The sequence below is a fragment of the Delphinapterus leucas genome, chromosome 4 (assembly GCF_059928025.1).
Source record: "Delphinapterus leucas isolate spDelLeu-1000000601 "Yukka" chromosome 4, BTC_Dleu_Yukka2, whole genome shotgun sequence".
Taxonomy (NCBI): Eukaryota; Metazoa; Chordata; class Mammalia; order Artiodactyla; family Monodontidae; genus Delphinapterus; species Delphinapterus leucas.
The window spans coordinates 26,473,622-26,484,312 of NC_143132.1; the positions used below are offsets into that span (position 1 = coordinate 26,473,622).

Sequence of the window (10,691 nt, forward strand, 5' to 3'; positions counted from 1 at the left end):
ATTTGTAGTGAGATGGATGAACCTGTCATAGAGAGTGAAGTAAGTCAGAAAGAGAAAAAGAAATACCGTATGCTAACACATATATATGGAATCTAAAAAAAAAAAAAAAAAAGGTTCTGAAGAACCTAGCAGCAGGACAGGAATAAAGTCGCAGACCTAGAGAATGGACTTGAGGACACAGGGAGGGGGAAGTGTAGGGTGGGACGAAGTGAGAGAGAGGCATGGACATATATACACTGCCAAATGTAAAATAGATAGCTAGTGGGAAGCAGCTGCATAGCACAGGGAAATCAGGTCGGTGCGTTGTGACCACCTGGAGTGGTGGGATAGGGAGGGCTGGAGCGAGGCACAAGAGGGAAGAGATATGGGGATATATGTATATGTATAGCTGATTCACTTTGTTATAAAGCAGAACGTAACACACCATTGTAAAGCAATTATATTCCAAGAAAGACGTTAAAAAAAGAAAAGAAAAGTACCAGGGCTGCTGCTATATTGGGAGTGGGTGAGACAAATGTCTTGAGCCCAGGAGGCCACTTTGCTCCCTATCACGTCAAGTGGTAAAGATGCATGTTAGATGGCAGTAATCCCATACGCTCCGGCACCAAGGACTGCAACCCAGTAGGAATAAAGTTTGGGTTATTTCCCCAGATGCTGGCTTAGAACAAAGGAACATGGAAGATGCTGTGGAGGAAGTAAGCCTTACCTTGTCAACCATAGCATGACCAGTTGTAGAACTGTGTTATCTATTTCTGTTTCCATCCTTGCTCTCTTAGTTATTTTATTATTCCAACAAATATTCTACTATTTTATATAGGCTGTTCTGGTAGTGTGTAACTTTACAAATTAGTCCACTGATTACAGAATGTCATGATGGGGACATTATCATGATATAGATCTAAAGATAATATCCATAGACCACAGATATTATATATATATATATATATACACACACGCACATATAAATATATACATATGGTATATATTTATATGGTGAAATTATAAAATTGATTCCTTGTTAGGGAGATACCTTCATTTTCTATTATAGGAAAGATAGTGGTATTATGTTAAAAATTATCGGGCTTCCCTGGTGGCGCAGTGGTTGAGAGTCCGCCTGCCAATGCAGGGGACACGGGTTTGTGCCCCGGTCTGGGAAGATCCCGCATGCCCGGAGTGGCTAGGCCCGTGAGCCATGGCCGCTGAGCCTGCGCGTCTGGAGCCTGTGCTCCGCAACGGGAGAGGCCACAACAGTGAGAGGTCCAAGTACCGCAAAAAAAAAAAAAAAAAAAAAAAAAAAAAGAATTATGTTTGTTGTTGTTTGCAGGATTAAGTATAGAAGAGGGTATTTGTTGATTTTGGGAAACTAAGTGGAGTACACCCTTTTAGGCTTCGTTTTTGTCAGCATCATTAGAGTACCCTATTTTAGTTTGGGAAATTTTCCATATTATATTGGGGGGTAATATTCCCCCAGATAGAAATCAGAAATGAATTTTCCCAGTTTCCTTTTGCACTTGGGGCATAGGCACTGGCTTCACCAATGAGGTGCTTCACATTCTGACATGGAAGAATTGACCTTGAGGATTGTGTGCCATACAGAATCCACTCTTTCCTGTTAAGGGAAATGGTGGCATGTGGCTTTTAGGGAAATCTGTGGTGGAGATTCTGGTTTTTAGTGTTTGGTATCAGTGGCTTGAACTGCAGTATCTGTATCCAGTAATGCCATCTGAGAGATCACCAGTGGGGCAGTCCTACTGGTTTGGGTGCTGTTTTTGCCTGTGGAATTCCTAAGATTGATGCTTTGGCCTTCCCAGAGGTTGTGAGAGTCACAAAATATATTTTACTTTTTTTTTTGTGGTTGCTCTTTCTCTCAGCTCACTTACTCTATGCTCTGTGGAAAGTATCATATGACAAAGAATTGAAGCTTCTGGCCAATAGCTGTATGAGTGATGAGTGAGCTTGGAAGTGAACCAGCTCCAGTCAAGCCTTCAGACCACTGTAGTTCTGGCTGACATCTTGATTGCAACCTCATGAGAGACTCTGTGCCAGAATCACATAACTAAGTTCTGACCCACAGAAACTGGGATAATAAATGCTTGTTGTTTTAAGCCATTAAATTTGGGGATCATTTACTAGATAGCAATAGGTAAATACAAGCAGATAGAGTGGAATGAGAAATTCCAGGATGATTAAGGAGGCATTGTACAATGCATTGCTAGGATAGTTGATTCCCTAGGTTCTCTGAACGTTAAGATCTTTGCATGTGGTGGCTAACTTACTACTTATCCGTATCTCCTTTCCCCTGCCTGGATCTGATGCTAGCACCAGGGGGAGTAGGAGCCATGAAGCTGGCTGTGTGTGTCTTCCTCCCTAGAGAGCTCACAGGCAGACCAGCTCTGCGTGCTACACTCTAGTGTGGCAGTCTCCATGCCATTGGCTAATGCCTGGACTCTCTGGCACTGTCTGCACTGCTGCAGGCCTAAAGAGCTTGCTGGTGTACAAGGAACTCATCAAACATTATCAAGAACAAAGGCGTCATTCCATGTTTCTATAAGACGTGGAAGACTCCAAGGGCAGTAGCCTGCGTGGTGAACTAGCCTTGTCTCAAGAGATGGAAGGTGGAGACATGATCAGATTTATATCTTGAGGACATCAATCCATCACTCTGGCTGCATTCCCTGTTTTTCACCCCATTCTTTCCATCTTTCCCCAAATGGTCCTCATATATTATTCCAGGAGGATAAATTGTCGCTACCTTTAGAAGAGCCATTTGCTAATTTACCAGTGACCTCATCTCAGTTCTCTTTCTCCTTGAGTTGTGTGTAGAAGTCAGCACTGCTGTAGGGAACTGGTTCACTTTCCGATACTATGTGAGCAAATTCCTCATCTCTGTGAATTTCTCAGACATTCTACCAAAGAGTTCTTGTCCAGCCTTCTTTGTTCTCTCCCTCTTCAACTCTTTAAGTACAGTAATTATAATGAGAGTAAAATCGATGACTAACGTTTCTGATGTTTTGAGTTTGAGTTAATAAGTGTTCAAATACAGCTTTTAGGAAGGGGAGAATGGGCCATTCGACTGCCTGGCAGTACAGATTTTAGAGTCACCTGCATCGACATGATATTTGAAGCTATTTGTGCATAAGATTGTGGGGAAGATAGTTAAAGACAAAGCAAGAAAAGAAAAAGATGTTTCATTTAACCCACATATTAGAATTGCAACATAATATCCATCCTTTACCAGAGCTACTAAAGAATTACAATAATACCAACTGATTTTCAATTGTACCTTTAGTTTCTTCCCACCTTTCTAATATAGGAGCTAAGTTGCTAAGTATTGACAAAGAAAAGAAGTAGAGAGTTATATAACGCATTTTCTGGGTAACTGATTAATGGAAAAATCAATTATTGTTAGTTAAGCAGTATTTTATATGTTTTATTAAGGTTGAGTAGGAGTGAGGTAACATTACTGAAAGCTAACTAGTCATTGTTCAAAGATGGAATAATCTCTGGTATTGTAAAATTTACAGTTCTAATTTCCTCATATAGAGAAGAGCACAAGTGATTCTTATTCCTCAGGAAGTCTACTGCTGTGACAGCATAATTTCAACATTCAAGAAGAGAGAAAGCAGCCCTAAATCCCTCTGAAATCAAATTAAGTCAGTGGAGGGTTGTATGGAGAAATGAAAAGAAGGCAAACAGAACTTATCAAATGTGTTGTTCATGAAAATGTTTTAGAAAATTTAATATGAATGAAATTCTTGTATAAATTCACTTAAATTTTATGTACACAGCATACATTTTTTGGGGGGGAATTAAGAAACACTTCAGAATGAAGAAAAAAGTTTAAAACATTTTTTGTTTATTTTAGTACAGCAAATAAATGTGAGGAGTTTAAAAGTCTATGTGGTTGAAAGTTACAGTGATTGTACAGCTGTGGTAGGCAGAGTAATGGCCCCCAAACAGGCTCATGCCTTAATGCCTGGAACCTGTGAATATGTTACCTTACATGGCCAAAGAATCTTTGCTGATGCGATGAAAGGAATAGACTTTGAAATGAGGAGATTGTCCTGGATCACCTGTGGAGACAGTCTAATCCAATGAGTATATAAAACATTTCCAGGCTGGGTCAGAGAGACAAGACAGAAGGAGGAGAGATTTGAAGACTGGGAAGGACTCCACCCACCACTGGTGGTTTTGAAGATGGAGGAAGGGGGCTGAGAGCAAAGGAATGCAGGAAAGGGCTCTCAGCAGACAGCTAGAAAGGACATGAGGATGTCAGTCCTACAACTACAGGGAGCTGAATTCTGCTAAAAACCTGAATGACCTTGGAAATGGATCCTCCCCTAGAGACTCCAGAAAGGAACACAGCACCTGATTTTAGGTTGTTGAGACCCAGGTCAGAACTGTAAGATAATACATTTGTATTGTTTTAAACCACTGAGATTGTTGGACCAGCAATGGAACGCTAATTCAGCAACTTTATTTGAAATATGCACAACTATTAAATAAATGGCCTTTAGTAAATCTCCCAGTCCAGACAAGTTTGTACTAAAGCCCTTAATATAACTTTTAGATGGAGCTGGCTTTTAACTTCCAGTTAAAAACAAAATCCAATCCAACTCCTAAAATACATAAGTGTTTTGAATTATAGTTTATCTAAAGAAGATAAAGTTGGAATCATGTTTTCAGTTGTTATTACGTTATTAAAAATAATAAGCCAGATTGCTCCTTTAACTTTCTCATACCTACTACAAAATATTTGTGAAAGGAAGAATTTGCTCTCAAAATTTCTGTAAAATGATGATCTAGGTGGATGCTGTGTTGGTAATACCTGCAGATCTGATGGTTTTCTTGACTATGCTAAGAAGGCTATCACATAAGGTCACTATATCTTCCCTTCAACCAAAGTATAAGATTTCAGTTTAACACAGTAACATGTTAATGCATGCAGTGTGGTATTGTGGAATGAGCACTATTCTTGGAATCCAAAGACCTTGGTTGAACGCCAGCTTCACTATATATTGTGTCAGACAAGTCAACAAATCTCTTTGAATGACCGTTTCCTAGTTTGTGAGATAAATAATATCTACCTTAAAAGTTTGTTGAAATAGAATGAAATTTCTTTTCAAATCTCATACTGTCATCATAATATAGAGTATAATATGCGAACACCCAGGACCAATGTGATATTTTGGGACTTTCCACTAAGGATTGAAGAAAATGGGACAAAATATATTACAGAAAAGAAGAAGTTGGATTGAGTGGGAGGAGATAAAGTGGAGGTAGTAGGAATATTACCAGTAAAACTGACCAGAGCAGCAGAAGAGGTGTTGGCAGACAAGGAGATGGAGACCTAAGTGGAGATGCAGTCTCGGATTACATCAGACCAATTCCATCAGCATCAGTTTTCCTGAGATGTCCAGGAGAGAGGGACCCATGCTGTGAGTCCTTTGATCAGTGCTGGTTTTCCATGTTAGCTTGGAAGCTTCTGGCAAGGGCTTATTTAGACTCCAGGGGCTCTCAATTCAATTTAGAAGCAAAGGACTCCTGATGTACCACCTGATCTGGACCTTATTGATTCCGAGGGTGGGCAGAGCTAAGCAGTCCTCATCAGAGGCCTCCAGGACAGACTGTGGATGGCAGAATAGGATAGGAACTGAGGGAAGTGCAACTGAACTCTGGGTCTTTAGTTATCAAAGGGATCACATTAATACCTATTTCTCAAAATTTCGTCACCTGTGCCCTCACTTGAATAATGCAGTACCTTCCTGCAGTTGTTTTAGCTCTTCAAAGAAATAGATCAAATTAAAAAAAAAAAAAAGAAAGATGATTTTGTTTGCGGAAACTGGAGGCACACAAAATCTCAGGCTGGGAAACCAGGATCTCAGGATGTAGGTCTAACAAAAGAAGTGAGGGCAAAAAGCTATATGCTTTTGAGTTCTTTTTTGGCTTTTTAAGCTACATTTGCTTAATTCTTTCCTTTCTCTTTGCATACTTGACTTCATCACTTTTGTAATCTGACAGAAAAAGTTTGGCTTCCAACAACTTTACATAAAATATGCTCAGCCAGCCATAAAGTCTCTTATAATCAGGTCAAAAATCCTTGGGCCAAGAGCTGCCAATGGCCAAAACTAGAAAAATTCGAGCAACCAAAAAAGTGGTATTGAATTAAAACTCAACGTGTAAAATAAATATCTATGAACTCATGCTAATATAGTGATTAAATAAATAAATAAGGAAAAAAGACAAATCTCCTGTGCAGAAAAATTCCAAATAATTGATGTAGATACTGTGTCCTTAAGTAGATGGAAAATAACTTTCTACTTCTTAAGTATGGGTTTCACATAGTGACTTCCAAATACTACAATATGAAAAGGGAGAAAAAGAGTAACTTTACAGTGGGGAAAACAGACAAATACTACCTCAACCAGGTGATTAAGATTAACAACAGTGGGACTTCCCTGGTGGTGCAGTGGTTAAGAATCTGCCTGCCAATGCTGGGGACATGGGTTCAATCCCTGGTCCAGGACGATCCCACATGCTGGGAGCAACTAAGCCTGTGTGCCACAACTACTGAGCCTGCACTGTAGAGCCCGCGAGCCACAACTACTGAGCCCCCATGCCACGACTACCAAAGCCCGCGTGCCTAGAGCCTGTGCTCCGCAACAAGAAAAGCCACCACAATGAGAAGCCCACGCACCGCAACAAAGAGTAGCCCCCGCTTGCTGCAACTAGAGAAAAGCCCGGTGGAGCAACGAAGACCCAAAGCAACCAAAAATAAATAAATAAATAAATAATTTAAAAAAAGATTAACAACAGTGGTAAGTCATGTTGATAGTAAGGACTCTTGATATTTTGTAATGAGAATGACAGTTTACTTCTGTAGCCTTTCTCCTCAAAACCAGCAACTCCAGTCTAATCATTAGAAAAATATCAGATAAATTTCAACTGAGGGACATTTTACATAATATCTGATTTTAAAACTGTCAGGGTGCCCACAGAGCTGCAGCTGACCTACGAGTCTTCCTTACCGACATTATGCTCCAGTTCCTGCTTGGATTTACTCTTGGCAACGTGGTGGAAATGTATCTGGCTCAGAACTATGACATACCAAACCTGGCTAAAAAACTTGAAGAAATTAAAAAGGACGTGGATGCCAAGAAGAAACCCCCTAGTTCATGAGGCCGACTCCAGCACTGCCTCCTGGATAAACTGATTCTACTGTTCTTGAGGGCCTCCTTTACCATCTGAACCAAAAGATTTTGTTTTCATCTCCAGCCTCAGCAATTTTCTTCTTTACTAGACCCTGCATTGCCTTACAGCACAAATGGGGCCACAAGTTAAGAACAGCCCTTACTTTTCCAACATCCTCACTTCTTCCCTTCCTCCTTCCACCCACTTGGGAGGTCCTGAGAATGGAATTATGGTGCTAGATTAGTAAACATGACCTTTAATTCGTAGTCTCTCCCTTATTCTTTGGGATTTCTACTACTGTTTTCAAAAGAAAAATTGATGAGTTTTGTATAGCTGATGAGATATAAGTAATGCTGATTTCACAGTCTAGAAATTATATTGGGTGTTTAAACCTTTGGTACTAAATTATGTTGTTTCAAAGTAGTAATTAAAATGAAAATCTAGAAGCCAGTTTCTGGTGAGTTATCCACTAATTTTATGATGTTGTCAGGAAGCTCCATAGTTGCTAATTTAACCAATAAATCAATTTGCTATTCATTAACCAAGAAACTCTGTTCTGAGAACCCCATCAGGAACTGGGGAATTGAAAAGTATTTAAAATAATGGCCTTTGTCCTCAGTAGAATTCAGTCTAGTATGCATGTTTTTTCCTAATGATGCATTTGATCTGGCTCTGTTCTCTCATAAGAATCATACTTATTTTATGGGATTACAGGCACATTTGACATTACATGGTAGATAAATGAGAAGTTGTCTAAAAAGGAAATTTTATGCCTTTTTACATTAAAAAATGTATTTAAATTATATTAAAAAAAAACAAAAATCCCCCCAAAATACCTGTCAGGGTCATAAAATATAAGGAAAATATTAATATAATGTACCATAAGGTTTCATTAATTGCAAAAAATGTACCATACTAATGTAGGATGTTAAAATAGGGGAAAGAGGGTATAGGGATATACTATCTTCATAACTTTTCTGTAAATCTACAACTAGTCTAAAATAAAAAGTTTGCTAAAAAACAGTCTTTGAAGAAGGGATTGCTGAACTAATTTTGGCTCAGATATCCACCTTGAACCAATGAGGTGAGGACAACAGTGATGAAGCCAAGCTCCAGGACATGGCAGCTTACTGTAGCCATAGTCATGTTGGGGTGTGTGTGTGTATATGTGTGTGTGTGTGTGTGTGTATGTGTGTGTGTGTGTGTGTGTGTGTGTGTGTGTGTGTGTGTGTGTAGAGGGGCAGGAATGTTAATGAAGAAATCCAGGATAACAGTGCTGGGCAAATAATTTAATAAATGCCCATTAAATTTGGTTTCCTTCCTTATTCACATACTTTGCATGGTTACTTCAGAGGTCTGTGGAATTCGTTCATTTTTCCACTCCCGTTCCCTCTTCTCTCTCACACTAGGTTAGTGTCTGTTGCCCTCACCATGCCAATGTCCTTGGTAGTCTCTGTGATATTGCTTCCAAGGGAATTGTCCAAGGCACTGACCCTGAGGGTACCAAAATACTGCTAGAAAAAATCTAATAGAAACTCTGGGAGATAAAGGTAAGAAATTAAACAGAAAGTAGAACAAAGCTAAAAAAGATGCATAATTTAAGAGACAGAAAAAAATCCGAGACCTGGAATTCCAGAAAAAAAGGACAAAGAGAATGGAATGGAGAACATTGTCAAATAAAAAATACAAGGTAATTTCTTAGTGCTAGAAATAGTTAAAGACAGCACTGAGTTCTCAGTACAATGAATGAAGACACATCCCCAGACACATCACTGTGAAAATTCAAATTACAAAGGGTAAAGAGAAGACTCTCAAATTTTTCTTGAGAAAAAAAATGTGACCTACAGAAACATGACAAGTCTGGGATCATAGTTTCCATCAACAATGTTGAATGTTGGAAGACAGTGAAGAAAGAGCTTTAAACTTCTAATGAATAATGTCTTAAGAGTCATAGAAAATTTCCTGCACCCTTGAAAAGGAGGTTATTTGAGGTTGGATTATATCCAAAAGGGGAAGAAAATTAAGACATAAAAAATCTTGGCATCCTTGAAATAGTGGAGCCAACTTGTCTCGAGAACAGTGAAGGGAAACCGCTGAACTACAGTTATGCAGCAGGCCTGGAGTTCAGCCAGTTTACACTGAGGCAGCAGGAGAAAGGGGGATTCAATAGAACACCTATTATTTTATATCAACTGGTGCTGGCATAAAGGCAAAGAAAAATCACTACAATTAGAAAACTGTGAAAAACATATCACAATAATCAATCTACACTGCTTGGATCAGCAGAGAAGTACATTTACGTTCTTAATACTCTTATTGACTTTCATCCTCTACACCAACTTACAGATAAAGCATCGAAGAATTAATCATATGTATCTACTATTGAGCTTGACATTGCAAAAGTTATTACACAGATGATAGAAATTGCAGGAGAAAAGAACAGAGTGATGCTGAGATGAAAACTATGGTCATTAATATCTTCTTAAAAAGTGGGAAGAAAAATTATGGATATGGCACATTTGGGTTTGCATTGGTATTTGGCCAAAGTATGCATTTGGTTTACTGCTATACAATATACTGTCCACAGCTGTAGAAATAAAGAATAGAGATGTTAGTATTTTACTAAGTATACAAAGTAACTATATGAGGAACTCAAAATAGAAATATAACAACTGGTTGGCAGGGGGTTGGTGGTGAGCCAGCTCATTCCTCACTTATAATAAATTAGGTTATATGTAAAATTTGTAAATGAGGAAGTAGAATGAGAAGCATATTATTAAAAGATATGGAAGAAAAAAATCAAGCAAAAATGATATAGGGGTAGAATAGCTGCTTCTTGGAAATGGGCTTGTGGATGGAAGAAGATGGAATAATGCATGTATTAATTTAGTGAAGTGGGAAAAATCTTTAAAAGAGATATGAACTAGCAAAAATATGTTTTGTGGAGGTGAAAGAATTATATTAATAGATCTTACTATAATTCGTCTCAGAGAGGAAATTGTGTTTGTTTAGAAATCTCTTGATTAATTGCTTCTAGCTGAAGTTCCTTTTGGCTTCTTCTGGTGATCGTGCATACTATTTACATTCATCTAGTACTTCACTTTGTTTATATTAATTTAAAAAATATTATACAAATAAAATGTGGCTCTTGTTAGTCTGGATCTTAATATGAACAGAACATTAAAAACAATTTTATTTTATTATTTTTGGCTGCGTTGGGTCTTCATTGCTGCGCGCAGGCTTTCTCTAGTTGCAACGAACGGGGGCTACTTTTTGTCGCGGTGTGTGGGCTTCTCATTGCGGTGGCTTCTCGTTGCCAAGCATGGGCTCTAGGCGCGCGGGCCTCGGTAGTGGTGGCACGTGGGCTCAGTAGTTGTGGCGCACAGGCTTAGTTGCTCTGTGGCATGTGGGATCTTCCCAGACCAGGGCTTGAACCCGTGCCCCCTGTGTTGGCAGGCAGATTCCTAACCACTGCGCCACCAGGGAAGCCCGAACAGCAC

General features: G+C 39.1%; 1 pseudogene; it reads left to right on the forward strand.

Annotated features, from left to right (window-relative positions):
- Nucleotides 1–6,972: 6,972 nt before the first annotated feature.
- Nucleotides 6,973–7,465, forward strand: LOC111175183 (short transmembrane mitochondrial protein 1 pseudogene; annotated as a pseudogene).
- Nucleotides 7,466–10,691: the final 3,226 nt, after the last annotated feature.